This window comes from Stenella coeruleoalba (genome assembly GCF_951394435.1).
Source record: "Stenella coeruleoalba genome assembly, chromosome: 9".
Classification (NCBI taxonomy): domain Eukaryota; kingdom Metazoa; phylum Chordata; class Mammalia; order Artiodactyla; family Delphinidae; genus Stenella; species Stenella coeruleoalba.
Genome location: NC_137155.1, coordinates 31,029,778 through 31,056,195, shown reverse-complemented (window position 1 = coordinate 31,056,195; position 26,418 = coordinate 31,029,778). Strand labels below are relative to the sequence as shown.

At 43.9% G+C, this 26,418-nt stretch overlaps 1 long non-coding RNA gene across 1 annotated transcript in view; it reads right to left on the bottom strand.

The window, feature by feature from the left end:
• Positions 1 to 26,418, bottom strand: part of LOC307191314 — a 276,807-nt gene that overhangs the window by 30,679 nt on the left and 219,710 nt on the right. The window contains exon 6 of the long non-coding RNA XR_013829688.1: positions 20,551 to 20,702. This is a non-coding gene — a long non-coding RNA (uncharacterized lncRNA). The remainder of the gene's footprint in view (positions 1 to 20,550; positions 20,703 to 26,418) is intronic.

Genomic DNA, 26,418 nt, shown 5'->3' with positions numbered 1-26,418 from the left:
GTACATGGTATAAAAAGAAAAAGAAGCAATAAATGGTGTTTTTCAAAGGACCTCAGTCCCATCACTAAGGCAACAGGGATGACTGGGGCAGACTGATGATCAGATCCTTCCCGGCTACACTTTTTCCACTCTGAATCATGACCACCTCTCTTCCCTTTCAAATCTGGCCTTGACGCTCATTCTAAAATATACTTCCCGTGCACATCATGGGTGATGTGTCTTGGGATCCTCTTCTTAACCTCAGGCCAGTTTTAGCCTATCCCTGTGTTTGGGAACTTTTTAATTCTGCTACAGGAGGGACTCCAAAACCTCCTTGGCCATTAGAAACACCTGGGGAAATTTAATGTGCCATATTATTTCTGGGGGCCCAGACTGGTTTAGCAGCTCAGGGGCAGTGTTCAAATAGCTGCCTTTTTTACGTTCCCCAGGTGGTTTCAATAATCAGTTCAGTTTGGGGCTCAGATCCCTCTGGAACCACAGTCACTCTGGGAAAGGTAACCTCAGTCTCACGCTGGGCCTTATGGACGCCAAGGAGAGAAACATGGCAGAAGGAGTAATGGCTTTCCTCTTGTCAATCGTATTTTCCCCTCCAAACCTCTTTTTATTTTTCTTTTCTGTATTGGTTAAGAACCCAACCTCTAAAACCATTTTGCCGACCTCCTCTACTTGGTTCTGCCACTATCTAGTTGTAGGACTTTGGGTAAGTTTCTTAACCTCCCTGTGCCTCAAGTTCCCTTATCTGTAAAATAAAAATAACGGTACTGCCCGCTTCAGAGAGTTGTTGGGAGAACTAGATAAATTGATATATAAAGTACTTAGAGGAGTACTGGGCTTGTGGCAAAGCTCATTAAGGGTGGCTTTTTTTAAATCATTATTTGACTTGTTTTGGTCCAGCATGCCACCCTGGGCACTCGTGCCTTGGCCTCTTTTCTAGGCCAAGTTTCCTTAGGGCACTAGAGGAGGTGCCAGGTCAGAGAGAAAGGTTTGGGATGGGCTTGTCAATATTCATGCAGTTACAATCCCAAGCATAGCATTAGCTCACAAGGGACGTATTGTGCAAGTGAGCACTTTCCAGAGGTGCAGGACAGATATGGGGCCTCCATGTCCTAGCAGTGGGTCTCCTGGGGACCAAGGACAAAGCATCTCCGTGTCAAGGAACATGTAAGTAGGGGCTACCTACCTCAGGGCACCCTCTTCTTTCCCATCAATACGGCTGCCCATTTGGAAAATGTGCAATATCTTAAGATGTAATTATCAAAACGATAGACCCTGAGCAACTGGACAAGGTGAGAATTTTCATCACTTGCCGATTCATGTTAAAATTGTGGAGTCTAGCGAATTCCTTACTCCTGTTCATGCTGTGGGTTAATAAACAACAATAGCCAAGGCTGATCACAGGCTGAGGGAGAAAAAAGCTTTCCTCCAACCTGTCACCTCTGTCCCTGGAGCAATTTGTGATGGCAGAGCTCCAGAAACTTCAAAAAGCTGTCACTAACAGTGTAACTGTGGTCTTTTACACATACAGGAGGCGTGCTAGGTGGTGGCTGCTTTTTTTGAAGCTACATATATTAGCAACCCACAGTGAATCCGTTCTTTATTTTTAGGCACCAAGCATGATCCTTTCTACTCCCAGGCTGACATTAGATACTTCACCTGATGATTTAACGAGCACACCTCCCAAAGATAGCACAATTATCTATATTTACAACCCAGATATTTCTAGCGTCACCTTATGTTTGGAGGTGGTGTTAGCATTTACTGGATGCCCTTGAGGAAAAATAAATGCTAACTGGTGTGGAGCATACCCCTCCAGACACTTACATTTAGTCACTGATGGGATTAAAAAAAGCACAAGAATTCAAGTGAGGCTACCTGAGTGTGAGGCCCAACTCCAAACTCTGTGTCTCTCTAGGCACATTTCTTGAGCTCTCTGAATGCCTCTTGAGCCAGGCATCACAGCCACCTCAGGGGGTGTGGCAAAGAAATAAATGCTTACATGTATTCCAGTGGCTCCCCTATGTTTCCCAACTACCTTGCAGCTGGGCAGGGTCATGTGACTAGCCCTAGCCAATGATGGATGAGCAGAAATGACCTGTGTCCCTTCCAGCTGAGGCAATGAAAAACCCATGTGTGATTATCCCACCTCTCTCTTCCCTGGTCCAAGGGATTGAGAAGGCCACTTTCTTCTTCAAGTGATGGAGTTTACAAGATCGTGGAACCTCTGTCAGCCTGGGTCTCTGAGTGACTTTGCAGAGCTGAGCATTCACTCCCCCCTCCCAGCATTCCTATCTCCTCATGGACCCTCAATCAATAGAGAGTTTGAATGAGAAACAATCTTTGTTAATATGGTAGCATAGAGATTTTTGAGTTCTTAAGGGATTTCTGTTAAGGGATTTCCAAGGTTACTTCCTCCATTCCCAGTATGACATAGCCCATCCTCTCTAACAGCCAAGGTCATTGTGAGACAGTAAGACGTAGCGGTAAAGAAAGTGAGAGTTCCGGAGCCACACTACCTTGATTTGAAACAGAGCTCCGTCACTCACGAGCTTTGTGATTGCTCTGTGCCTCAGTTTCCTCACTGAAACATGGAGGTCATTCTTCAGAGGATTATTATAAATGCCAATCAATAGATATAAAATCCTTGGGCTTCCCTGGTGGCACAGTGGTTAAGAGTCCGCCTGCCAGTGCAGGAGACATGGCTTGGAGCCCTTGTCCAGGAGGATCCCACATGCCATGGAGCACCTGGGCCCGTGCGCTACAGCTACTGAGCCTGCGCTCTAGAGCCCGCAAGCCACAACTACTGAAGCCCGTACACCTAGAGCCCGTGCTCCACAAGAAAAGCCACCGCAATGAGAAGCCGGCGCACTGCAACGAAGAGTAGCCCCTGCTCGCCGCAACTACAGAAAGCCCGTGCACAGCAGCGAAGACCCAACGCAGTCAAAAATAAATAAATTAATTAATTAAAGAAACTTTAAAAAATTAACTTGCATTAAAAAAATAGGTACAAAATTCTTAAAACAGTCTTACACATAGTAAGCATTCAATAGATAGCAGTCACGACTAGGTGAATCATTTAGCGTGTAGCAGGTATTCCGTAAATATAAGTTTCCGTGATCATTACATCACCCTCTTCTCTTCTTTGGATCAGTGATTCTCTGGCTGCACATTAAAATAACTTAGGGAGATTTGAAAAAGGACCAAGCCTAGGTGGCACCACAGAGTACCTGATTTAATTAGCCTGGGCGGGACGCAGGAGTTATAGTTTTAAAAGCTCCTCAGGTGCTTCTACCATGCACAGCCAGGGTTCAGAGCTACCCTTCCACACTTGTCAGCAAATTACTGCTTGTCTGCTGGATACTATCAAATTTTCCCAAACTTGGTAAGTGACAACAAAAAGACAGGGGGTTTCCTGTGAGCTGACATCATTTCCCAACTCCAGAAGGGTGGCATTCAAACCACAAAGGAAAAACCAAGCCTGTGTTATGCTGATTTGACAGTCTGGCTGACAGTGTCTTTTTCTCTCAAGCCATGGTACAAAGCAGCTGATCTGCCACAGCATTTACTAGATCTGTGGGAGAGGGATATTTGAAAAGAATAAGGTTTGGTACCCAAAACACCCACAACTGCAGTTACCTACTGGTCTAGTTAATCAGTTTGGGTTACAAGAAACAGAAGCCAGCTGAGCTGGTGCAGAGGATGGGATGGGAAGACGCAAGAGGCAAGATCATGGATACCGGAAGGCCAGAAGCCCAGGCCTGCGTGACCACAGGAAGACCACCCCTGGGTAGTCAGAAACCGAGAAGCCTTCTTCCTTTCTCCTGGAAGCCACACAACCACGCTCATCCCTGCTCCTCTGACGGGACCTGCATTGTCTCTCTCAGTCGGCTTGCTCTGGCTCGCTTCCCCTCACAAAGCTTCTAGTCCTGACTGCTCTGAGACGCCTTGGCTTGAATTCTGCAAATCGGAGGCAGTATATTACTTTATTCAAATTTGCTCATTCAAACCTGATCATTCCTACTTGTTTATTTATACTGGAACACCCAAACCGCAGGGCTTGGGCCACCCAACACATTGGGTGACCTCGGTTCAGAAATTCACTCCTGGTGTCATCGGCTGTGGATGAGGAAGGAAGACCACAATATAGAACCAAGTGTTAAATTGCAAGTTTCAGCTGGGACACCAGGATGTTATGTACACCGGGTTTCAGCCTCGAGTTGGGAGGTGGACGGCCATGCAGATTCGTCAGACAGGTGGTGAAGAACAAGTTCGATGAGTCTCAGACTCTCACTGAGGAAGACAAAGTCAAAAGAGGATTTCTAAAGGTCACTTCTGTGGGAAGAGCCAACCTCCCTGCATAACCCGTAACCCCAGCTTTAAGAGTCCCCACTCAGAAACATATGAGTAGGGAACATTGGTTTCCTGCAGGGACCCAGGAAATTGGCACCTGATCACACCTGAAGAAGCTGACGTGACCTGTGGCAACAGAGTGGACGACTGTATCTGGGAAGGAACTTTCTATCAGCGGGTCAAAAGTGTGTGAGTCCTGGGGACCCGATGTGGGAACTGTGGTAGGAGCGTCAGCCTGTGGATCCTACCCAAGGCGGTGGGCATCCAGAGTAAGAGGTTAGGGGTCATAATACCAGGAGCAGAAGCTGCAGGGGGATCAGGAGAGGCCAGCCAAAGGAGAGGGGCTGCCTGAGTCAGGGAAGCTGTATGGGAGGGGCCCAGTGGCAGCCTCCGAAGAACCCAGCAGGGCAGCTACAAGGGAAAGTGTGTGCTGCCATCTGATGACAATACCAGACAAGTATAAACCCACCTTCCTGTTGCTTCAACCCTGAAGGTCCAGAACGTGGGCCTTTTTTTTTCTGTTTCTAATCAGTAATTTCCAACAGCAGTCAGTTGAGCTGAAAAGCCCTGGGCAAGCTCCTAACAATTCACCTGTTGGGCAGAGCTGCTCCCGAATGTGGCGTGTTGCCATAAATCTCATGGGGTTATAAGAAGGTGGAGCCAGTGAATGGCCACATCACATTTCATTCCCACGTTTCCCAATTAAACAACAACAACCAAATTATCTCCTGCTATAGTCCAAGCAATAGGGTCCGCACTGCAGAGCATATAAAGATAAGACGGTCCTTGCCCATAACGTATTTAACTTACAATAAAGAGGGAAAGACAAGTACAGAAATAATCATAATGATGGGCAAGGTCTCTGAGAGTTGAAAAAGGAAGACCATGCCATTCTGAGAGGGAGAAAAGACACGGGGTATAGAGAGAGGTTGGGACTATGACTCTTTGGTAAGTTGTGATATTTAAGCTGGTCTTGAACGGGTAGCATTTCAAAAAAAGAGATAATGAAGGGAGAGGAGAAGGAAGGCCATTCTAAGCCCAGTGGCATTGCCACTGCTGCCTGGTCTACCATAGGAGATTTTCCTCCAAGCTAAGATAGGGGAGGTAAAAAAGTTTCATCTCCTGTGCAAACTCTGGTCTGTTTATGGGTTGCCTGTAGTGTTCCGTAAATGGACGTAGGCAAGTATAGGAAGCTCCGGCTGCTATAACAAAATACCATAGATTAAACGGCTTAAACAACAGACATCTGTTTCTTATAGACCTAGTGTCTAAGAAGTCTAAAATCAAGATGCTGGCCAATTCAGCTCCTAGTGAGGGCCCACTTCCTAGCTTGCAGGTTGCCACCTTCTTGCTGTAACTTCACGTGGCAGAAAGAGAGAGAGTGAGCTTTGGTCTCTCTTCTTCTTCTTAGAGAGACACTATTGCTGCCATGGGGCCCCATCCTCAAGACCTCACCTAAACCTAATTACCTCCCAAAGGCCCCACCTCCAAATACCACTGCAATGGTGCTTAGGAGTTCAACACATGAATTTTGGGGGGACACAAACATTTAGTCCATAACAGAGTGTTCTGGACAATTAATAAGGAGATAAATGGCTTGGGGTATAGGCATCTAGTAGGAATCTCTACTTTTCTCTCTGTGAGCTGCTCTTATACATAGATTCTTAAGCCCATGGATGGATTTGGAGGGTCATGGGGGTTTGAAGTTAAATGCAGATTTTCATATTTTGGTGAATTTTTCTGAGGTACTAGGCTAGAGATTTCACCAAATTCTCAAGAGATTCATGACCAAGAAAGGTTTAAATCACATGGCTAAAAGAAAGAAGGAAGGTGGTTAATGTATCAAATTAGTTTGGCTTGAAGAAGAGAGTTACAATAAAGGAGGGGGTGTTAGGTCCCTTTGCATCTGGGAGTGTTGCAGAATATTCCCTTCCAGACATGACAAGTGTACTGAACTCAGGGTGTCTGGTCTATCTATGAAATATGGAACTATTTACCAAAACGGGGGAGGGCCAGAGTCAGAAAAAGGAGGAGTTTTCTGAGCTTCATCATTGTCGAGCCTGTTTTTTTAACTTTACTTTCTAATGGCAGGAGGCAGGGCTGTCTCTACTCATGGACATGCATAAAGCCATGGAAAGTCCCTTAAATTTCGCATGCTGACTGGATACACCAGGAGAGATTCTGCTTTGTTCTGAGGCAGGGATAACAAAAAGGTTTCAACTCGCATACATCTCTGATATATATTTCATGGTTTCCTGTAGTGTCATGTAAAGAAGCTTTCTATAACTTTGTATGGAGACAGATGGTTACTAGACTTATCACAGCGACCATTCCATAATGTAAGCAAATGTCAAATCACCTGAAACTAATATAATATGGCCCATCAACCATATTTCAATGAAAAACTAAGGTTTCTAGACCAAGCCCAGGCTCAGAGGAAGTTTTTGCCTCATCCAGCTGAGGTAATTCTCTCCAAAGACTCCTACAAACATAAGCATTTTCTGGGGAAAGTAGCTCAAGATGCCCTTAGTGCTCACAAATAAGGATTAATGGGTTAGAATAGCAGGTTCTCACACATGGCGGGTGGGCAAAGAGCCTGTGCTTTGGATGCTTTGAGAGAAGGCCTGAGTAAGCCCATGAGGGTGAAGGGACAGGGGGAGGGGGAGGCAGGATGCACCTGGGAATGTTCTGGGAGGAGGAGACCATGACAAACAACACAGAAAAATGTTAGGCCCCGAGGAGTCCTAAGGCAGTAGGGACCTTCTGACTGTTGAGATAGAAACAGACAGACACAACACTGGGAACATCTCCATAGCAGTTCTTCACCAGGAAAAAAACTCTTCACGAGTCAGGACTTTAGTAAACAGCTCCAGGAACTCAGAAAGAATGCTCGCATGCCCTTCACACAGGTACCGTCTGTCAGAGGGCAGGCTCTGTAATTTCTACACATTGGAATCCCACAGGAAGCTTTTAAAAGACCCCCAATGCTGCCTCCACCCATGGAACTAAGCTCGGTGATTCTTAACCTCAGCTGAGCAAGCTTTGAAAAGTGGGGATGCCCGGGTTCTCCCCTACCCCGTTTCCATCTAGAGACTCTCATTGAATTGAACTGAGTTGGTCTGGGGTGCAGCCTGGGCTATTTAAAAGTTCCCCAGGTAATTCTAATGTGTAGCCAAGGTTGAGAACCACTGCCTAAGAAAAACCCAGGAACCAGAGATCCTGATCCAGGAGGTCTGAGATCTACATAGGGGCCCAAGAAGCTATATTGAAACCATCTTCCAAAACCAAGTGGTACCCGGATTCTACTGGAAGGGATAATGTGCTTGGCTGTCTCTACATTATACAAAAACAACAATATGAATGTAACTGTGTCAATTCAGGAAAAGCGCTCAATCTGATCACCTAGCCTTGTACAGACCTAGCAACTGATTGATTGAATTTTTCCCTTTTCAAGCAGTTATCTTGATATCGTATTGAAAGGCCAGTCACACGCTATTAGTTTAGGCATTTTAATTACATTGACTGAACCATCCCATCAGAGTCCATAAAGCCTTCATCTCATACCCTCCATGCCCATCACAATGCCTGGCACATAGACAACAGGGAAGTAGTAAGCGGAGCGAAACTAGTCGTTACCTACGGATCTTTTAAAAACACCAGGCCCCATCCTAGACTAAATGAATGGAAATATTTGATATGGGGCCCAGGCGTGGGACCTATCATCTGTTTGGATGAATGAACCAGTGTTTTAGCCAAAATAACCAAACTGGGGTGTGTGTAGATGCTGCCTCAGTCTTTCTCTGATTTCACTCTCCTCTTCAGGCTGGGGAGTAGATGCCTCCAGTTAGCCTGGCAGATGGGATAAGGCATAAGCCTCTCTCTCCTTATCTTCCATTTCTCAACTAATCCCCTAAACAGATTTGTCACATCTGGGGAGCTTTAGTACTTGGGAATTTGCAGCTCTCTGCAAAGTCCTCCCTTGAGGGGCCAGTGGGCTCCCAAGGGGGAGACACAGCCTCACATTAGCATGTCTAGGGCTTGGCTGAATCAGGCTCTGGAAAAATTGAGCCTTGGGGAAACTTCTAAAACAGGGGCAGCCAAAAATGCCCAGCACATTCGCAATGAATCTGGCCACCTGGGATGGCCAGCAGCAGAATGCTTTTGCCGTCAGCCCTGCTCACTGGGCCAGGTGAGCCACAGCGGCCCTTCGAGACAGTCAGCGCTGAAGGCTCGGTGGTCACACCCTAGGGCCTTCCCTCTGCGACAGGTAAGTTCATGGTGGGGCTTGCTCTTCCCAGCACGGTCGCCCCATGTCCCCCCAGGTACTTGCTCACACTGACGTTAATAAGAAAGCACTCCCTCATCCCACAAATGTTAGTCCACTGGAAACATTTTAGACAGAAACTTAACACTTGAGGATTCGGTCTTCTGCAAGGTTAAGTGTGTGGTTGTGTTGGTTTTTCAGACATGCTTCCCAAAGAAATTGGTCATTTACATTCAGGATGGGTCTTTCCCGCTCTGAGAACAAGTGTTGCTGACACCACGGCGGCAGCCTCCTCGGCCGTACCTGCCTGACCCGGTGCCCTCGCCAGGACTGACATCTGAACTCAGAACCTGATGTTAACACAGAGAAGCAATGCTGTGCCAGTCATGCACAGATGCAGCCCCACGTCCCCCTACGTTAACCCTGGCCACTCTCAACCCTCCTCACGTTCTGGCACACCAAGGGTAACGCTGGGCTCAGCAGGGGGCCTCCGGGACCCTTCTCCAGGGCAAGTGGGCATTGATTCAGACTGATGGGTGCCCCTGTTAGGCTGGGCAGCACATTATGGCTGGCATCCCCGTCCACCTCGTATCCCTCCACGCAGACCTGGAGCCATCCGCCACCGTCTCCGCACAGCTCCAGCACCATCCTGTGCTCTGGGGTAATCCCATCCTCCAGGGGCTGCGATTTCTGAGTCTTCGGCCCAACCGTCTTGAAGTAGCATCAGCTCACACTTACTGACTGCCTGCCTCTGCTCTTCCTTTCTGAGGCTCCCAGAGCTGGGTGTGCCGCCCCGTGGGCATGGCTGAGTTCGGGTGCTTTAGCGACGGCACCACCTCTGGAAGAGAAAGGAGGGTTTCCGGAACGGGATGAGGAGAAATCCGAGTCTCAGTAAGGAAGAGGGCAGAGAAGGGAGATGAAAGCAATGAGGGGCATGGGAGCAAGCTGGGATGCTGGTGCAGTGAGGCCCTGAGCATGAACCCGCAATGCAGGCTGGGGAAAGAAGGAAGATGCTGCCTGTGGGTGGGGCTGGCTCAGCAGGAGATAGGTGGGCTTGGAGGAGTAAAGGGAGCCCAGGCCCAGCTACTGAATTCTCACCTGGGTCCCTTGTGCCAACTCCTTCCCCTGGTGAGCTGCTTAGCCCTGGTTCTAGGGGTTCATCTGCTAAATCTGCTGCTAAATCTGGGGTTCATCTGCATCCAGTCAGTCAGCCCTGCCCCAGACCTGGGGTCCATCTCAGGAACCCTCCCTGATGTCTGGTCCCTGCTCTCTGAGACAGACTTGCCAGAGACAGCTGCCCGTCAAGGATCTCTACATGCCACTGAGATGAGGTGACACTGCAGCAGAGACCTGAGGATGGAGGGGGTAAGCTATGTGGACGTGTGGGGAAAGGGCCTTCCAAGCAAAGTGAACAGCAAGTGCAATAGCCATGGAGTGAGCACGCACTTGGCGTGTTCAGGGAATGAGTGGGAGAGAATGATCTGGGGAACGGGGTAAGTTATGGGGGGCACAGGTGATACCGCATAGGGCCTTCCGGGCCAGGTAAGGAAGCTGGATTTTACTCTGAGTGAAATGAACAAGATGCTCTTCTCAAAACCTCACAAAACTTGCAACCCGAAACAGCTAAGGTGACAGGGAAGAAGCAAAGATGAGCTCAAGTCGAAGAAGCAGGATGTGGTCCTGGTTCTAGCTGTATCTTTGTGACAAAGCACGATGCCAAGTTCTACTTTCCCTACCCTGTAGCCGGGCCCTTTCTCCCCGGAGGCAGCCCCTCCCCAGGAAGAACACCCTGTTCCTTCCCCTCTCTGTCGACCTTGCCCTTGAGCAGTTAGCCTTCCTTGTCCTACGTCACCAAGTATGAAAATTGTTCACGTCTCCCTCCTTGGCCCAGAGGAAGAGACAGAAGAGAATGAACAACAGCCCTGGTTGGTCAAGCCTCTTAGCATGGGTGCTCTGTGTGGGGGAGGGCATGGGGGAGGGGTACTGAGAAGGGGAAGATGCTGCGACTTTTAGATGAAGGGGAACAGAGGGACTGGCCCTAAAGGACAATCTTCCCTACCTTCCCTCCGTCCCTCGTCTCGGTCCAACCACCACACGTTCCCTAGGTTGAAGCCTTATTTCCTGTTCTTCCTGTTGTCAAGCCCAGTGTCTCTGACTTCATTCAATGGCAGGAAACCCTGACCTGCTTCATAAAATATGCACTGGCCATGTCTACACAACTTTACCCATCTCCCCACACTCTTCCCCATACTCCTTGGTGACTGGAGACTTTATCTGGCCCAGAGACAGGTGACAGTTAATGGCCAGGATTCCAGTAGGTCACTATATTCTAGTTATAACTATTGTTGTCCAAAGAATAATCTGTGTAGCAAACCGCTGTACAACATGTCCATACTCAGTAGAGTTAAACGACAGCTTTTAAAATGATATAGATATAATCTATCTCTATATCTATTGATCTATCTATCCATCCATCCATCCATCTATCTACCTGGGTCCCCAATAGAAAAATGGATAAAGAACACAAAAGGCGACCAATAAAAGAAATATAAATGACTGAAAACCTTGAAAACCTCAATCTTTCTAGAACTCAAAGAAATGTATATTAAAACATTGACAGTAGCCAGTGAACACGAACAGTAGCCAATGCTATTCAGAAAATGGGGAAACAGACTCTTTCAAGCATTATTGATGGTGATGTAAATTGATATGACCTTTCTGGAGGGGAATGTAGTAACAGGAAAATTTTAAACAGGCATACCCTTATACAGCAATTTTGCCTCCAGGAATTTATTCTTAGGAAATAACTGGACAACTCCACAGGACATATGTACAAGGATTTCCAGGGAAAACCACCTAAACCTCCACAGTAGAAAACTGGTTAAATAAATTGTGATACATGTATACCATGGAATTGTCTTTAGCTACCAAAAATGATATAAAGCTGTATTTACTGACACGGAAAGGAGTCTACAATATAATAAGTATAAGAGCTAGATTACAAAAGTGTGCAGCGCATGATACAATTTTTTTGAAGAGTCTATATTAAATGTATCAAAAGCCTGGAAAATATATATGCCAAAGATAAATCATTTTTGGTTACCTTTGGATTATAGGATTCTGTTTGATTTTTACTTTTTCGTATATTTCTGCATTCTCTGAATTTTAGGTAATGAACATTTGTAACTTTTGAAATCAAATAAAATCAGTAATGCTGAAATGCTCTGAAAAGTGAAATGAAATGCTTGGTCAGGAGACCTCAGTAGAAAGGAGATGGCCTTTCCCTTCTGCTGCCACCTGAAGCCAATCCACCGGGGCATCTCCAGATGGGATTATGCTTCCACCATCTCAGGCAGATGAGTATCTATCCTATTTCTAAAGCTCCTAGAGAAAGAGGCTTCAAAATTTACCTTGACAATCCATTCCAGGCTTTATCAAATCCATCTGAAAAAGAAATTGCCCCTAATATCTAATCTGAAACACCTGTTCTGTGATTTAAACCATTGCTTTTCTCCTTCAACTTGCAGTGAAAATAGGAACTGGTGGCTTCCGTTGGTCCTAATCAAGAGCAATTATTTTCCAGAATATCTAAAATTATATACATCCTGCAAGTTAAACACATGTTTATACATACACGCGCATGCACGCGCGCACACACACACACACACACATACACACACACACACACACACACACACACACTTTCAGGACTCTCCGTACTGGCATTATCACATAAGTAAACATTAAATTCTGAGCCTTAGGCCCAGTCGAAGAAGCCGTTTAGAAAGCCCCAGCCCATCCTAGGCAGCTCGGAAGCATGGAATTGCAGCCCCAGGTTGTTTGTCTGCCTGTTCAGCAGTGACACTGTCAGGAGGGTAACCTGGAGCAGGAAGGAGAACTGGACTGGAGATGCTGCAGGAAGATATCTCAGACTTGTTCTGATTGATGAGAAAGAATATCACCCCCAAACCTCGAGAAAAGGAGAGAGCAGTTTGCTGCTGCTGACAGGCCATGGGAACGATGCACTGTGACAAGAGCTTTCTGTCTCTCTGCTCTTTAATTCCTCCTCCAACCTGTTCTCTCCCTCCTCTTCCTACTGTGCCTTCCCTTCAGCACCTCCTGCCCAATCCGTTGTCTTCAATCCCATCACGGCTCGCGTTTATTGTCCATTTACCATACATCAGACACTGTTCCAAGAAATCTACATGTACTCGCTTAATTCTCACAACACCCTAGGAAATGGATGCCACTACCCACCTTTTAAAGTGGTTTCATCCAAGAGATCTGACCTCTACTTGCTGGACACCAAATGGTGCCTAGATGCAGCCTTTTGGATCCACAGGGGGTTCTCTGACCCTAGAGGGGCTCTGGGAGGGGAGGGCAGATGTGCTCAGGAGCTACCATGGCTCAGGGACCGAGGGAGCTGATCAGGGAAGAGTAGTGGAGACCTCAGGCTGTGGAGCTTGGAGCAAATGCTGTCATGTCTCGGCCTACAATCTTTGGACGTGCATGCTTTCCAAGATGATTTGCAATCACCAGGTGCTGCCTCTCTGTGCCTGAGGGCTTTAATTCCCCAAACCAGAGTAGGCCACTCTGCCCCTGGGAGCAGCCCTCAAACTCAGCAGTTGGTATATAAATACCCCGGCCCCCTCAGGCCTTGAGCAGGATTATTCTGGGTCATGAGTTTTGTACTTTTTCCCCATGGGATTAAACCACAGCCGTAATGGTAACTGATGTGACAATCATCTTTATCAGCTGCCTTCATTCTCCTGAATTACTTCCCACTGCCCAGTATATACTACTTGTACTTGAATCCTCATCTCCTTCTTGGGAGAAGGCAGAGTTTATGACAGGCCTGGTTTGAACTCCAGCTCCAGTCCTTCCTTTCTATATGACCTTTGATGAGCTATGACTCTGAAAAGGGGGTGAGGTATTGCAGGGGTTAGACATTTCTATATATGAAGTTCTGGCACTCAGGCACTGAAGAAAAGCCCATTCTTACTACTGCTGCGAAGGGGGTTCTGTTATGTGGTCACTGTTCCTATTCCTAAACAATAATGCAACATCTTTTCCTTCTGCACTAACACTTCTGGAAACTTTAACCCCAAAGGCTTGCAGCTGACCACTCTCCAGTCTTGGACCAGTAAAGCTAACAGCAAATTTGACCTGTTGTAAAGACCTGATATATGAGACATAGCTCCGGAGAGTTCAATTTGTATTTCAAAGAAAGAATTGTAAGTAATTTTCCAAGAATGAGTTTTCCACCCACTTGCTAATTTAGAGATGCTCATTCCTTCCTTGGGTAGAGGGCTTTAATGTTGACAGAACATTTCCATCCTACTGGTATAACTGTGTTTGATTCTCCCGTCGGATCCTTGTGTCAGTCAATATAGGACATCTTGTGCTCCCACAATCTCAGTGCATCCACACAACAGACATGTATTTCTTGCTTGCTCTCTCATGAGTCAGTTGGGGAATCGACCCCATGTCATCTTCTCTGCAGCGTCCATACTGACCAGACAACCATCATCTGGCATACGGCTAGCACTATGGCAGAGGGAAAAGAGCAGTCGGGAGCTTTCTGTTCTAGCAATTAAATGTTGTGCTCAAAAGTAACACTCTTGGGCTTCCCTGGCGGCGCAGTGGTTGCGAGTCTGCCTGCCGATGCAGGGGACGCGGGTTCGTGCCCCGGTCCGGGAAGATCCCACATGCCGCGGAGCGGCTGGGCCCGTGAGCCATGGCTGCTGAGCCTGCGCGTCCGGAGCCTGTGCTCCGCAATGGGAGAGGTCACAACAGTGAGAGGCCCGCGTACCGAAAAAAAAAAAAAGTAACACTCTCATTCCCTCTCACAATTCACTAGCAGGATCTGGTCACGTGGGCAAGAAGCTAATCCTACCATGTACCTGGAAGGCAGGCAACAGGGAATCATTGGTGTATAAAAGTAATGACTACCATCACCTTATTCCTACCCATTTTATTTTGGAAAACATGAGTTTAAGTGCTTTCTTAAAGTCACCCAGGGAGTCGGGGCAAAGCAGGACCTAGGATCCTAGTGGTTCCTTCTCCCTGAGATGCCTGAAGAAGACTACATTGGGAGATGAAGGTCCCACCCCTTTCTCACCTCTCTCCAAATTCAACAAACCTGAACCATCTTTGTAATCCTACCCACTGGCAATCTCAAGGTTAAGGACTGAATGGTGAAAGGTCAAAGAAACTGACTTTCTGAAGGAACTCCGGGATCAGGTGACAAGGGGAATGTTGTTCGTAAGCAGTAGGCTGTGGAAAGGAAATTGGCTCCTACCTCTGGCTGGATAGAACTATCTTATTCCCAGAACCAGGTAGAACCCTCTAAACAGTAGGATTTTAAAGCCGTCAGTCCATATCTCTAGCACGTGGTGTTCTCTGGAATCCTGAAGCTTCTACCCAGTAGCGCCCGGAGCCTGCTCACATCAGCCTGCAAGAACCAACTGTGTGCATCTTTTCCCGGCTCCACAGTCAGCACAATGGTGGCTTGAAATTGGCCACGGTAGGAGTATTTACACCACAGAAACTGGAAAAGCTATAAGTCAGGTCTTTTTTCTCCTAGATTGCTGGTTATTAAACACGTCCCAGCACACTGCTGTTCCTACCTTCAACTCTTCACACATGCTTGGCTTTCCTTCATGCTTTTGCATGCCTCATGGGCATACGCGGAACCTTGAGAACTGGAAAGCTTCTCTGAGGAGAGGGGTTCTGCTTTATCTCTTTTTCAAGTTCCTCCCTTCCCTGGCACATACTTACATGGCCTTTACCTTACTATTTGCCAGGTCTTGTTCTAATCACTATATGTGTAAAGTCTCTCATCCCTATGAGGAAGGTGCTATTATTTTAGATGAAGAAACTGAGGCACAGAGAGAGGAGGTAACTTGTCTTAGGTCACACAGCAAGTAAGAAGCACAGCCAGGTAAATCTAGCTCCAGCATCCCTGCTTATAATAACCACACTCTACTGACTCTCAGAGCACATAATAGAAGAATAGCACGATTTTTAATTAATTAAGAAATCATGTTAAACACCATTTTTCTGAATATCCGAGTTGAATTACATCTGGCAACCACATGGTTAAAGTGGATTTTTTCACTCATTTAATATTCATTTATCGCACACTGGCTGTACACCAGGCTCTATGCTAAGTCATGAAAAGGACACAAGGATGTGGCCAATATGAGGTACCACTTATTGTGCTCTCAGTAAACAGTCACTGTGGTGGGTGCTGTGCGGGGCTACAAAGATGACCATGATGACTGATGATGATGACAGCCATGAGAGTTACTGTTATTATTATTATTATTATTATTTTTGTGGTACGCGGGCCTCTCATTGTTGTGGCCTCTCCCGTTGCAGAGCACAGGCTCCGGACGCGCAGGCTCAGCGGCCATGGCTCACGGGCCCAGCCGCTCCACGGCCTGTGGGATCTTCCTGGACCGGGGCACGAACCCGTGTCCCCTGCATTGGCAGGAGGACTCTCAACCACTGTGCCACCAGGGAAGCCCAAGTTACTGTTATTTAAATGCTTAATTGCCACACCTTGTGCTGAGTATCATTATATTTCAATTTTGCTACACATTGTGAGACAAATATTTTATACTTTGTGCCCATTTTACAGTTGAGGCCCAGGGACATGTCAGGAGCCACACAGTCTGTCAAAGAGCTCACCATGCAGGCAGCTCTGACGACACTCTGTCTACAAGGCAGGAGAGTTAGACTCTGGCGTTCCTCTCCATCACCTTCTGACCACAGCCAGGTAGTTCCATCTCTGTCCCAACTCAATTCTGAAAGTTTACATTTCGGCCTTCAGGAGATCTTTGGTGTTGTCAATCCAACATTCTTTGAATAGAGATATAGTGAGAGGAAAAGACTTTTCCAAGCATTTTTGTAAGAAACATGAATCATTAGCATTCCAAAGAAGCTTACAGCAAGCATAGATGTGCTCGATATTCACTGAGTTCAACACACAGTGCCAATGAGACCAGAAACTCATTACGTGCTCAGTAGGGAGCTTAAAACCAAAGCAAGGACCTCTTCCTACCCTGGCTTTGTAATTAGAACCTCCTGTGGGAACATTTTCAGTAAGAATAAAACTTTGAGCTTGGAATTATCAAAGTTAACTTTGAAATGAAATTTTACTGTCAAATAGCGGGATAAAATTTTAAACAAATATACTAGAACTTACACAACTCATTGAATGTCTTTACCTTTACGGATGAGTTATTCTTGTGTTCAACAAATAGTGTTATCACTTAAAAGTATATCAGTAGCACTATTTTTAGAGTTTTTTCTGGTTTAATCTAGGAAACACAGACAAAAAGCAAGGGGTGTGTGTGTGTGTGTGTGTGTGTGTGTGTGTGTGTGTGTGTGTGTGTGTGTGTGTAGGGAGTGTTACTATGTAGTCCATATTTCTGGTTCAATTCAATCACTTACCCTACTGAGTATGTTTGCTTCCAAATGATTTTATGCTCTTTCTAAAAATAAACTTCATCTGCCACAGACTTTGTAACCAACAAGGAGAGCCAAAATAATATGCCACAGGCTCTACAGTCCTCCAAAATGACTTGAGGAATAACTTCATCAAGAATACTCAAGGTGAGAGCTTTGCGAATAAGCATACTCATTTGCATGATTTTTCTTAGGTACTTTTATCCCACTACTTTCAAAACGATTTGAAACATTTGTTGATAATTTAAATTGTCACATTAGTTTATCCTAGCATTTCACTGACTAAATTTCTGGAAAATGCTTGTTTTTGTTTGAATGAGAAGGAAAAAGATGCAGGGTGTGAAAAGGACATACTGGGAGAAAAAAGATCATTAAAAAGAATTCATTTAAATATGAATTGAATACACTAAATATATAAAAAGACATGACAAACTAATAGGATAAGGGGAAATTATTTTAAATCCTTACCTTACATTAAAGAGCAAAACAAAATAGAGACAAGTGAAGGAGTGAATAGACTATAATTACAATGACAAGTGTTGGAGAAATGGGAACATTGCTGATGAGATGTAAAATGGTGCAGCCACGTTGGAAAACACTTGGTTGTTTCTTAAAAAGTTAAGGATAAATTTACCATATGACCCAGTCATTCCCCTTGTAGGTATCTACTCAAGAGAAATAAAACTATATGTCCAGGGCTTCCCTGGTGACGCAGTGGTTGACAGTCCGCCTGCCGATGCAGGGGACGCGGGTTCGTGCCCAGGTCCGGGAGGATCCCACATGCCGCGGAGTGGCTGGGCCCGTGAGCCATGGCCGCTGAGCCTGCGCGTCCGGAGCCTGTGCTCCACCAACGGGAGAGGCCACAACAGTGAGAGGTCCGCATACCGCAAAAAAACCCACAAAACTATATGTCCAGACAAAGACTTGTGTATGAATGTTCATAGCAGACTTTTCATAATAGTCAAAAGGTAGAAACAACCCAAATGCCCAGCAATGGGTGAATGGATAAATAAAATGTGGTATATCCATCAATGGACCATAATAAAGGAAGAAATTCAACCATAATAAAGGAAGAAATACTGATATATGCTACAACATGGATAAACCCTGAAAACAGAGTAAGTAAAAGGAGCCAGTTACAAAAGACCACACAGTGTATGATTCCATTTACAGGAGACGTTGAGTATAAGGCAATTCATAGAGGCAAAAATTAGATTGTGTGTGCCCAGGACTAGGGATAGGAAAGAGGAGTGACTGCAAACGAGCATAAAGTTACTGTTGGGTGATAGAAATGTTCCAAATTTAGATTGTAGTGAAGTTTGCACAACTCTGTAAATTTGCTAAAAGTCATGGACTTGTATACTTAAATAAATTTATGGTATGTAAATTGTACCTCAATAACACTATTGAAAATAAACACTATAATTGATTACTTTACCTTCTATCTATTTCTGGATCCCAAGCTAAAATTAAATATAAAAAATAACAAAGGGATTATAAATATGATTACATAAAAATATAGAGATTTTATACATCAAAATAAAATGCAAAGAATAAACTGATAATAACATTTACCATACATAAGACAAAAATTAATTTAATTAGTATACAAAGATTTCATACAAATCTTTGAAAAAAATAGTGAGATCCCAATATATAAATGGGTAAATGGCACAAATAGACTAGTTCATCCTGCCCTTTGAAAAATAACTAGTAAACTTACAAAAAATGTATTCAACCCTAAGAATAACCAGAAACATGTAAATTTTAAAACTATAATTTTCACCAGTTAAAATAGAGTTTTAAAAAAATGTAATATTCCATTTTTACTGGAATTACATAATATTGGCCTATGTATGGTGAGAGAAATCCTCTTGTGTCCTGTTGGATTAAATACAAATAAGGACATTCTTTTAGGAAAACAATTTTGTTATTTGTCTCAGAAGACTGAAAAATATCTATAACCTTTGATTAGATAATTCTACTATAATTATATGATGCTAGCTTAAGAAAATAATTTAAGATACAGGAAAAATTTAATGTACAGGTATGTTCAGGTGAATAGTTCTTATAATAATAGATAACAAGAAACAACCTAACTGTCCAACAATAGGAGAATGTCTAAGTAAACGATTCTGCATTCATACAATGGAATACTATGTACCATTAAAAATATTTATGGAAAATTGATAATAACATGGTAAATACTCAAGTCACCATATTCAGTGGAAGAAAACCCCATCAGTATACAAATGGTTAAGTGAAAAAAAAAATCACATCAGGATACAGTATCATTTCAATTAGTAAAAAAAAATGTGTGGAAAGAAGACTGGAAGGAAATATACTAAAGTATTAACTGTCACCATCTCTGGATGGGTGGGATTCCCAAATATGCATTGTGATAATACTTTCATAGTTAGAAAACATAACTCAACTGCTGTTCTTACAAAGGGAATCTTCAACACAAACAACCAAAGGCAGGTTTCCCAGGATACCTCATTTCCTATATTTTGAAGGTCATCATAACCTTATCTATCAAAAATTGGTATTGGATCAACTGACCCGATGATTTGATGTGATACATTAAAATTGAATTCACTGGACAGAATACTGTATTCTCTATTATTCACATGCCTTTTAAACCAACTTACTGATACGTTGGCAGCAGTAAGTTGTTTTGCAAGAAAAAGTTAGCAAGCCATCTACCCACTGGGGCTGTCCACTATTATTCATGGCCTATTTGTTGCATTTGATGATGGCCCGGCAAAGCAATCTCGGTCTACCATATATCAACAGCAACCATGCAATTAAGTCAATTCATGCCCCAAGTCAGTCAATTCAATGAGACAAATAAAGATTTTTTTTTTAAATGTCAGTTGGCATCACATGAAGCAAAATTGATTGATTGACTGAAATCTCAGTTTTCAACTGATTTGCATAGTATTCTGAGCACTCCAACCTGTAGCCACTTTGCTTAAAATACAGCCTGTTTCTAGCTACACTATCTCACCAGAGCCAATAAACATTTTTTAAAAATCTGCCATAATTATCAAGGTACCAACGTTTCCATTCTGACTAACATCCTAGGTGCAGCTTAAATGAACTGCAGGCACTGAAGGGAGATGGCCTGCAGCCTTACCCCAGAGCAGAAATTCTGAGGAAAAGGTCTTTCAGACCTGACTTCTAAAGAAAAAGCAAAAGGAACAGCTCCTGACAAAAGCTACCCTGCTAAAATCAGCCACAATTCCCACGTCTACTTCCCATTACATATTTACAAGTGGCTATTACAGCCCTCAACGCTGACAACAGTTTCCTTAGACCTGGAGACTGCTGTGCTGTGATTATTGTTTTTGTTCCTTTCTGTCTTCTCTGACTATAGACATTAGGCTAGAAATATCTGTTCCATTAGACCTCAGAAGAAAATAGGGCACGGCCCTAACTCAAGGTGGAGGCAAAGCACTCACCACGGTGCAGGTGAGGGATCCCAGCATCTGGTCTCAGCGATTTCACTTACAGTAAGATCTTGGGCAAGTCATTCCATTGGACTGCTATGCATGGCATGAAAAAGAGCAGGTTTGAAGAGTTCTAGATTCAATGGTACTATAAGCCAAGGCATCTGAAATGCAAAATAAAACAAAGAAATAATTGGTTGAAATGAGTAGCTAAGCTCACACGAAAGTAAGGGAAATCCTCAGAGGAACACCTCCCCCCAAAAAAGAAAAATGAAGTGAGAGAAGGAATTCAGAATTTTTAAAAAGTGGTGAAGCCAAAGTTGCCTGGGGATGTTTTCTGACATTCACTCATCAGGAAGACAGAAGGTGAGACCTTGGGCCTTTAAAAGGTATCAAGTCAAAAGACAGATGCTCCCTGTGAACAAAACACATAAGCCCTGCCTTGAAGGAGATTATACTCTAATAGTGGAAGGCAGAAAATGAACAAACATACAAATCAGACAACGATGAATGCTAGAAGAAAAATAAATAAGGGGAAGGAGGATAACGAGTAACTGAATAGGGGTGAAATTTCATTTAGCTGAGTGAAGAAAGGACCCTGGTAAATGTAACACCTAAGCAAGACCTGAGAGGAGTGAGGGAGTAATCTATGCAGGTATTAAAGGCAAGTGCTTTCTAAGCAGAGGGAATCAAAAATGCAAAAGCCCCTAAGCCAGGCCTGTCTGAGGAAGAGAGAAGTGGCCATCTGCTGCAGAGTGAGCAAAAGAAGAGTACAGAAGATAGGGTCCAAGAGACAGTCGGGGGCCAGATGACAGAGCAGTCTGTGGGCCACATGGGGACTTGTATGTTATTCAAAAGAGCTGGAAAGACACTGAAGGGTGAGTTAACATGTAGAAGGCTCATTTGGAGTGCTGTGTGGAGAACAGACCATAGAGAAGCAAGTCTAGAAGCCAGAGCACCAAATAACACAACAGGCCAAGCAAGAGGTGATGGTGGCCTAGACAACTTGGTGCTATGGTCTGAATGTTTGTGTCCCCCCAAAATTCACATGTTGAAATCCTGACCCCCAAAGATGATGGTATTACAAGGTGAGGCCTTTGGGAGGTACTTAGGTCATGAGGGTGGAGCCTTCATGAATGGAATTAGTGTTCTTATCAAAGAGATCCCACGGAGCTCCCCAGCCCCTTTTACCATGTGAGGACACAGCTGAAATGCCAGCTATGAACCCAGAAGAAAGCTGGTTCACCAGAAGGCAACCAGGCTGGCACCTTGATCTTGGACTTCAGCCCCCAGAACTGTTAGAAACAAAATTCTGTTGTTTATAAGCCACCCAGTCTGTGGAATTTGTTGTAGCAGCCTGAACAGACTAAGACACTAGGTGTAATGGAGATGGCAAAAATGGCCAGACTTCGGAAGGGCCGAAAGGACTTCCAGACTGATTGGAAGTGGGTTGCAAGAGAAAGACAGGCTCAAACCTGACTTCCAGACTTGTGGCCTGATTAACTGGAAGAATAGAGTCAGCTTTTCTGAGATGGGAAAGGGTAGAGGAGGAACAGAGGGGTTGGTAGTGATCACTAGTTTGGGTGTGGACATATTCTGTTTGACATCATATTAGACCTACAATTAGAGATACATAACCTATTGTTATATCAGTAAGTAGTGACAAAATAGGCAAGTTCCAAAAAAGGTATAACTTTCCAACTAGAAAATCTGACTATTCTTATTAACTTAAAATAAATTGTCAGTGGTTTTGTGTTTCCTCTTCCCACAAGGAAAGCATCAGTAAATTGTAACAAACATCCAAAGATCAGAAATTTTCCATTTTTATTATACAACCTCTTAAGATGGAGAAAGAGAAGGACAGGAAGAGGGAAAGGGAGATGAGGAGGAGGGAGACACGGAGGAAGAAAACTGGAACTTCCCAATGGACTTCATAAAGCTAATGTATCAAAATGAGACAAGAGTCATGCAAGAAAAACTATACAACAATCTCATTCACGAACCTAAAGCCAACGATTCTAAATAAAGTATTAGCAAACCAAATCTACCAGTGTATAAAAAGTAAACTACAGGGCTTCCCTGGTGGCGCAATGGTTGAGAGTCCGCCTGCCGATGCAGGGGACACGTGTTCGTGCCCTGGTCCGGAAAGGTCCCACACGCCGCGGAGCGGCTGGGCCCGTGAACCACGGCCGCTGAGCCTGCGCGTCTGGAGCCTGTGCTCCGCAACGGGAGAGGCCACAACAGTGAGAAGCCCATGTACCGCAAAAAAAAAAAAAAAAAAGTAAAATACATATGACCAAGGTGAGTTTAATACTAGAAGATATTTTAATGTAACATATCTCAAACTAAAGATTTGAATAGGCTTTCACCACAAAGGAATCATAAGTGGTGGGTAAACATGGAAGATGTTCAAACTCATTAGTAAATTGGGGAAATAGCATTTAAACATATGACATTGACAAAGAATTTTTAATCTGACAACACCAAGGGTAAGCAATGACCAACCCTATTGCAAAAAGTAACCAGTTGCAATAAGCAAATAACAAGCCCTAGCATCGAGACTGCTACTTTAAATGCCATTTCCCAGAATTCTGGAGAAATGGCCGAGTCCAGGTCGGTGACATAAAATGTATAAAAAGAACCTGGCACTTCCTGTCACAAGCTGGCACGTCCTCCAAGCTGTTGGAGAGTATTACAGATGGGCCAAAAGGACACACAAAGCAACTTAAACAGGCTCCCACTGGCCGAAGAGGCGACAATTGAACATCAATAAGTTTAATAGCTGTAATGGATTGAAATATCAAATATATTTTAAATGTGGTAGATAATAACTTTCAAATTTCACTGGTCATATCTAGAGGACGTGGGGAACCAGTGTGTCATTTTGAAAACTAGTAAATAAATGGAACAAATCAAGCAAACTGAATCTATTTGCAGACTGTATCTTGGGATGTCAAATAGTTGATGAGGAGAATTTCTTTATAGAAGTATCCCAGCAAATAAATGAAGTGGGAGTGATAGAATTTTAATATTTAACACCATAATTAAATAAGGAATCCAGGTAATAATCATTAATGGCTGTTGCTAACGTCATGAAAAAAACCCCAGCTAACTGGATATTATATGCTTCCTGACGGATGGAAGTAGAAACACATCGTCTGACACATTCTTGCCAAAAAATTGAAGCGATATCTCAACAGTTCTCTAGATCTTGCCACCAATTTACAGGAAATAGAGCGTTCTGTGAAACATGTTGATTGACATGTTGGAATGCAATCAACAAAATCCGGACTGTGGAAACTATCCAGAATAAATGACCTGATTTCTTCAACAAAGACACTGTAAAGAACAACATTAGAGACAGAGAGGAGACCTATACATCAAGAAAGACTTCAGAGTTATATCAAACAATATAGCTGTATTGTAACTGTATTACCATATTGTACTCTATGAGTCTTATTTGAATACTGATTTGAAACAAATAAATAAAGTGATAATTTCTGACACACTCAGAAAAAAAATTTTTTTAATGTGACAATACCAAGGGTAAGCAAGACTGTGGTATAACAGAGAATCTTGTACACTGCTTATGGGAGTGTAAACTGACACAATCACTTTGGTAAACAACTGGTCATCAAGTAGGGCACTCAAGGCTATATGTGCCCTACAAATCGGCCGCCCTACTCCTAGATTTATACCGTGGAGACACTCTTGCCCATGGGCACCAAGAGACAGTATGGGAGTGTACACAGTGGCAAAGTTTGTATAGTAAGAACCCCCTACCCAAATGTCCAGCAACCACAGCAGCAAAGCTGAAGTGTGGTGTATTCATAAAAAGAGATGTCACAGTGCGGTGAAAAGTGAGTCAACACACTTACCTATATCAACATGGATAAACCTCATATCACATTGCATACTTTAGAAGAATACATACAGAATGATACCATTTACACAAAGCTCGAAAGCTTACAAATGTAAACAATTTATTAAGATTGTAAGTGTGTCTGATGGGCTTAAAAGGCCTGACGTAGGTTGGGTAGATCTATACTTGGTAAAACCATAGGAAAGATAAAAGCAAAATTCAGCCAAGGGTTGACCTCAAGGGCAGAGGGTGTGAGGGACTGGATTAGGGAAGTGATATACAGCATCTTCAAAAGTACCACTCCTCAAACTGGTTGTGGACATGTGTGCCTTTGTTATATTATTCTTTATACTATATACATATATATTTAAATTCTTTTATGTATAGACAATATTTCAAATTTTTATAGACAGGGTGAACCAAATGACTAAAAGCCTTCCTATCACTTAAAATTCAAGTCATATGACTTCTCATTTCCCTCACCTTCCTCTTAAGAAAAATAATAGTAACTTTCTCAAAAGATGTGGTGAATAGTAAATGAGTTAATGCACATGAAGTGCTTGGATTAAAAGCATAGGAAAAAAAAGAAAGAAAAGATTTAGGACTAGTATGAATATACAAATGCCCCATTACTTGTAAAGAAAGGGTGACTCTAAAATTCATAAATCTGAAAAAAGTATGCTGAACCTTCCAGATATGTTCTAAGAGACGATTTGTGTGCACAAGGGCCATACAAATTTAATATACTAATAATATCATTCAATTACATCCAATTAAATCCTACTCTCTTTATTTTCACACCAAAATAAATAAATAAAGTGCTGGGATTAGAGCCAGACATATATGAAAACACATTAAGTGTTCAATAAATATAACTCCAACTATTAGCATCATCTTCCTATTTACCACCAGCACTGCCAGGAGAGCACATCTTTAGTCTTATGACGAAGGCGAGGAATTATTAAAATCCTGAACAAAGGAAGAAGTGGTGTAAGAATATTTTGGATTGCTGCTTGCAGCAAAGAGAGGGCCAGCCAGGGGACGCCCTCTTCCTCTCTCCGCCACTGGCTGGCCTGACAGAAACCATGGGCTGGGTCCAAAGGCTTTACCCTCTGAAGAGTCATGGGTCGTGCTGAGAACGCAGAACCACAGTTGTGCCTCAACAGCCAAGTATTCTCAAGGACCCGGAGAGAGCCACTTCCTGCTGCTTAAAGGTAATGACCTCATTCAAAACTGTCTGTCCAACCTGCCCCAGGCCTTTTAAGCCAGTCAGACAGAAACACGTACCACCATGACTGGGCCTTCCCCATCTACTCTTGACATGCATTTCACCCAGTCTTGTCTATACCGAGCACGGAACCCTTGACTCCACGATTCCAACTTCTACCTCTACCCAGGCATTTTGGACTTGATCCTGTTCTTAGCCTCCCTATCATTTATGCTATAGCTTGTCTCACCCTGTGGTGCTTCCCTTTCTGGGAAACACTGAATAGGAGAATATTCTCTGGTTCCCGGCCCGATACCGGTGACTTTGGTAAAATGCTTTTGGTTGTAAGAAATAGAAACCCCTACTCAAGTTGACATAAATAATAAGAAGATGGTATTGGCTCAGTAATTAAAAACTAGTCACAGGGTGAGTTTTGGTGGCCCAGTGATGGCACCAAAGACACAATTTCTTTTCATCTTCTCTCCTATGGTACCTGCTTTATCCTTAAAGCTGACTTCCTGCATGTTTGCAAAATGGCTGGAAGCAGCTTTAGGGGCTGTGTGTTTCCTTGTTTATGTCTAGCAGGAGGGGAAAAATCTCTCTCTCCCAGTAGCTGTCATAGAAGTGAAACATCTTCTTTTCCAAAGGCGCTAGACAATTTTTTTTGGCTCATTGGCCTAAATTGGGTTGTGTGTCCTGAGCTAAGCACCCTGGCTGGGGTCGGGGGGTGCTGGTGGGGTGTGTGAAATCTTCTGCTTGGGATTAGCTAATCAGAGCCTAAGGCTATGCTTCTGGAGTGGCGTCTCCTCTC